Raw genomic sequence first — 6204 nt, 5'->3', positions numbered from 1 at the left:
CATATTATATCCACAAATTCTGCATACAGTGGACTACCAGTAAGACTGATAAAAATATGGGACCAAAAATGATTCAGACACTTTGACCCTTTTGCTTAAGTGTTTTTTCTTTAATTGCTAATGTGACCTTTTTACACCACAGACTGAACAAATTTAAGCATTGATTGGTAATTGGTCAACAAAATATTGATAGTTGTGTAAATATTGTCATACTAATAGTTATCTGAATTTTTGGTTGATTGTAATCCATTACATATCTTTCTATCAAAGTTATCTGACATTACTAAGATAAATTAGTTTTGACACAGTTTAACTCTTCTTGTTCTTGTCATATTTTATTACCATTTTCTAAACTCTAGTGAATAAACTGTGATAACATGAGAAAGATTGAAGGTGTCTGATTAAATTTTGGTTTGACTGTAATAGGAAATATGCTGATGTGAAAAAGCAGTTTAAAAAAAAATGGCATATAGCCAAAACAGCAAAGTGTCTTGCGTTGTATTATGTGCGTAACACTGTAATGCTCAGCACATCTAATTATGTAATCTAATTATGCTCAAGACATTTAGACCAAGGACTCTAAAAACATTATTTGTCAATATGAAAGGATAAAAGCACCAAAATCTGTATAAGGATTCTGAAAAAGAACAGCAATAATGCTCCTGTAAACCTCATTTTATCCATTTTGTGTTAAAGGATTGGCCATCCTCAGGCCAGAGGAAGAGATCAGCGAGTGGAGAGCAGAGAAAAGGAATCAGACGGGCCTCACCTACCGTTCCGCTCGCTCCTTATCCCATTAGGTGCTCTATGGCTGCCCAGTTAACCATGGATACAGGCACGGGGATAATCCACCCTAACACCCTAACTCATTCACTGCTCTCTCCATGCCTTTTATATGTTGGTAACTCTATTATGCACAGGGGAGGAAGAAAGAGTTGGAGAGGAGAAGAATCATAAGTCATATACAGGTTTTGATAGACTGATCAACAGTCTAGTCCTGAACATGTTTTATATATATATATATATATCAAAAAGAGATCAAAATGAACAAACTTTAAATTAAAGACAATTTCAAGGTCACTGCTTAGTTCTATTTGAAGTTATCCTAACAGGCCGCTTTAGCGGGCCGCTCTAAGATAACTGAAACCCTGCAACAAGATGTTGTCTAAATGAAGGCCATTGCAAGAGAAGTTGGTCATTCCAAATCTCTGATTTCACAAATATAGCAGGTTTCATTCAAGTTCCCCACTAAGGCTGGTCATCCACATAAGACAAACGCATGAGAAGACAGGATAATGCAGAAACTCTCAATGGGGAATCGATTTAACACTGCAGCTGGAATTGCTTGAAAAGTCAGACCGAACTATGGAAGAGAGTGGGAGAAGAGTGGACCAAGATCACACCAGGGCAGTGTGAGAAACTAGTGATGTTCTGCAGCTGCAGATGTGCTAAAGTCACATTATGATTGGCCACAATTAATAGTACCCTTAAAAATTCTTATGAGTATAACATCTCTAAAGTATATTCCCATTCATATTTACATTTTTTAGCTTGCCAGGGTGGCTATGAACATGAAATTATGCATCCATGGCAGGAATATAAATATGAGGGAAACAAACAGTTGATGGTAGCCATTGACTTCCATAATAAAGAAAAAAAATACTATGGAAGTCATTGGCTACTGTCATCTGTTCAGTCACCAGCATTCTTCAAATTATCTTCTTTTGTGTTCAGCAGAAGAAAGAAACTCATACAGGTTTGGCATAACTTGAGGGTATATAAATGATAACACAATTTTAATTTTTGGGTAAACTATCTGTGGTTCTGTCACTGGGAGATCTGAGGTCTTTTGGAGGGATCAGCAACTACATGATGCGATAATAAAACGACAGTGAAAGGCAGAGAGATAGGAGGTGTGAGATAATCATGAAGGTTTGTGGAGATGCAAATGGCAAGGAAAAGAAAAGAGATGGAAATAGACGCTGGGAGTTTTAATCAGCAAGAGAAAGATAAATTAGGCAAGCAGTAATTCTTCGGTTGTTGCTAGAATTACGCATTTGAGCTCTTTTTCAAAGAATAATTTTGATGACACGAAATGATGGGGAAATGAGGAGGGAATTGAATCTAGATATGAGGCCAGCTACATTTGATGTCATATTACCCAGATGAGCAACACATCTTGTGTTATTTTTCTTATAAAATATATTTATATAATTAATTTAATAATTAAAATCTAATAAATATAATATAATTTTATATGATGTATAGACATACATAATAATAATACATTTTAACAATAAGACATTGGGATGTTTTGAAAGACAGCAAGAAAATTCCATTTCCAGGCAATCACACAGCACAATCACCAAACACAAATACATAATTCTACACATAAAATCCAGTGGTAAAAGTGTGCCTTAATGGGAAAAACATAACAGTATTTGGGAAAATATGAAACATCTGCATTCCTTTCGCATACCAAGAGTGTGTACTCATTTAAGCTGTTGTTAAAATTAATATGGGTTTTACAAATTACGAATTCTGAAAAATATACATTAGACCTAAAAATCTCCAAACTAAAGTAAAAACAAACTGGGCTTTAATTAGGTTTGGTGTGGATGATCCAAGGACTCTGTATGAACTATCGCCATTGTGCCTTGTGTTATAAGCACTTGACCTTAGATTACTTACCTACTAATTATTAAAAAGGCACAAATTGCAAATTTATACACAAAGGCATAAGGTATATGACTTTACTGTGAGGCTGGTCCTGGTGTAAATGTGTAAATCAGTCTTCAACTTTATACAGTAAAGATCAAAATTAGAAAACAATCTATAAATACTTGATTTATTTCTGAAATGTTGTTAATCGTGATCGCTTAAAATTTGAAGCAATATCTGCTGTAGGTATATCATTTTCTACTAACATGTTTGACAAATTATCCAAGGCATTTTAACAACAAATCTTTATTTTGTGGAAAACACAGTAATCAAAATTAGAGAACAATAACCACTGTGCAGCACAAAAGATGATTACAAAATTTTGGAGGGTTACAGCTGTCAGAAATTAGTAGGAAGTGTAGAGGCCCTTGCTTTGAATGACTTCAGCTCAACTGCGGCCGAAAAATATCACTAGTTTCTCACACTGCGTTGGTCCACTCTTCCTCCATAGTTTAGTAGCATAGTTTAGATCCTGTCTGGTGCAGTCTTAACAACCTGGAGCTAAACACTCTTAAAACAGTGGAGATGATCATAGACTTCAGGAGGAACCCCCCTGCTCTCCCCCCACTCACCATCATGGACAGCACTGTGGCTACAGTAGAGTCATTCAGATTCCTGGGTACCAACATCTCTCAGGACCTGAAGTGGGACAATCACATTGACTCTATTGTGAAAAAAGCCCAGCAGAGGCTGTACTTCTTCCGCCAGCTGAGGAAGTTCAACCTGCCACAAGAGCTGCTAAAACAGTTCTACTCGGCCATCATTGAGTCTGTCCTGTGTTCCTCTATTACTGTTTGGTTTGGTTCAGCTACCAAAACAGACATCAGAAGACTACAACGGACAGTCAGGGCTGCTGAGAGGATTATTGGTATCCCTCTACCCAACCTCCATGATCTTTACACCTCCAGAGTTAGGAAAAGGGCTAAGAAAATCACTCTGGACCCCTCACACCCAGCCCACTCTCTCTTTGAACTGTTGCCCTCTGGCCGACGCTACAGAGCGCTGTGCACCAAAACAGCCAGACACAAGAACAGTTTTTTCCCCCAAGCCATATCCCACCTGAACCACACTTAACACACCTCAGTACTGGTCATGTGTATTTACTTAAAATTTTTGTATATAGCACATATGCACATTCATAGTTCTGTCTATGGAGATCTTTTTTTTTTCTTTCTGTATATTTTTATTACCACTGTTATTTATAATTTATTGTATATTTTTTTTTAATATTAGTGTTTATTATTACCTTAACTTTATGTATGTCTGCACTATGTTTGTATTTTCTGTACTGGAAGCTCCTAACACCAAGACCAATTCCTTGTGTGTGAACACACTTGGAAATAAAGCTCTTTCTGATTTCTGATTTCTGATTTAGAGATTTTCAGTCGGATTTAGATCAAGACTCTGGGCCAGCCATTTCATTATTTCAGTGTTCTTAGCTTGACTTGCATGAAAATTGCAGGTTGAATGGGAGATGTTGCAGGGAAGGAACCGCACGTTGCTGAAGGAGGTTCTGATAAACATTTGCATTCCCTGTGCCATGTATTTGCATAAGAGGCCCAGCTCCTTCTGTAGAAAACATCACCCAAACCATGACACTAGGGATGGGAAGTTCGGATCATTTTACTGACTCGGTCCTTTAAGTCTCGTTCAGCAAAATGAATGAACCGTTTTTCGAGTCATTTTGTTCATTTTCGCAAAATATAATACAAATGTTACGTGTTACTTCCCTAACTGCTTACACAAACGTTGATCACACTACAAACAAGACAAAACTATAATGTTATAAAAAACAGAAAAGATTAATTCATTGTTTACCTGGGTCTTTAGTCTATGATTAGCTCACCTCCCTGGTGAAAAATCCAGCATATGCTGGTAGCTATGTTTTGATGCTGGGATGCTGGTTAGGTAGGTTTTGATGCTGGTTTAAGCTGGTCCTTTGCTGGTTTATGCTGGACCTTTGCTGGTTCATGCTGGTCCTTGACCAGCAACATGACCAGCAAAAACCAGCAAAGGACCAGCTTAAACCAGCTAAGGACCAGCATAAACCAGCTAAGGACCAGCATAAACCAGCAAAGGACCAGCTTAAACCAGCTAAGGACCAGCATAAACCAGCAAAGGACCATAAACCAGCATCAAAACCTACCTACCAGCATATGCTGGTTTTTTCACCAGGGCTCACCTCTTATCTGACAAGTTTTCGGGTTTGAGTCATTCGTTCATCACGAGACAGCCCCATAAGCTTAACCAATGCAGTGTGAGCTGGAAATAGAATTGATTAGTTCATCTCTCCACTCTTTGGGTTCGAGTCATTCGTTCATCTATGCAGTCTGAGCCGGAAAGAGAATTGATTAGTTCATCTCTCAGTCTTTGGGTTCGAGACGTTCGTTCATCACGTGACAGCCCCATAAAATGAAGGAACGACTCATGCGCGACTGAACGAATCACTCACTTCAACGTGAACGAATCGTTCAAGAAGGAATAATCACTTAATGACACTTCCTCCTCCACCTTTTACTGACTTCTTTACGCACATAGGCAGGGCCTAAAGTTAACACTCACCAAGCCCAAATGCGAATAAAAATCGGCGTTGGCGAGTATATGTAACAGTGTCAGTTGCCAGTTGGCGGGTAAAACTTTTACGAAATATAACAATGGAATGTAGTAAAAACAACAGCCAGTTTTTAAAAGAGATTCGCTGTTTCTGACGTAAGCGAATAAAACAATCTTTTCCGAACACAAGATCATAGTCATTAGCTGTTCTGTCATAAGCGACAAGAACGAATCAAATAATGGAATACAAACGACGGATAAGGTCAGTGCAGTGTGATGGCCAGCCTCAGCCTGTCCATAGACATGATACTAATAACTTTTACCTGAGAAGATATTGCTGCTTCATTTCGGAAGAATAACTTTTCCCTTCTTTATTCTTCATAATAATGTGGCGAGAATGTCGCCGAGAATGTGGCGCCACTGGGGTTACGCCGCCTAGACGGTAAAGTATAGTTTGAAAGGCTGCGTGTTTATGCGCCGTCTTGGCGAGTTACCTCGTAAACGTATTCTTAAATGAGTTATAAAGTATTAAATGACTGTTAAAGAGTTTGACCAGATCTGCATCATGTGCGTCAGGTTTTAAAGAGACAGCGCTGCTTTTAAAGTGAAACCTAACCTGCTGAAGTCAGTCATTGATGTAAATCAAATAAATCAAATAAATAAGGAAAAGAGAAAATCATCACTAGACTGCTCTAGTCGCTGATTAACTTTTGTAGCTTGAATAAAGATTAATCTGTATGGTTTATGTATTTACAATTTATAGTTTATGTGAAGATTGTTTTAAAATCACTTAAATTAAAAGTTATATATTTCCTAAAAGCCTTAAAATAAAAAATAATAGCTTTCAATTATACTGTAATATTGAGTTGCTATAATTAATAGGTAATGAAGGGAAATGCATTTAATAGAGACACCAGTAGCAGGACAAAT

Source organism: Labeo rohita, chromosome 19 (assembly GCF_022985175.1).
Source record: "Labeo rohita strain BAU-BD-2019 chromosome 19, IGBB_LRoh.1.0, whole genome shotgun sequence".
Classification (NCBI taxonomy): domain Eukaryota; kingdom Metazoa; phylum Chordata; class Actinopteri; order Cypriniformes; family Cyprinidae; genus Labeo; species Labeo rohita.
Note: the sequence above shows the minus strand (reverse complement) of the source record.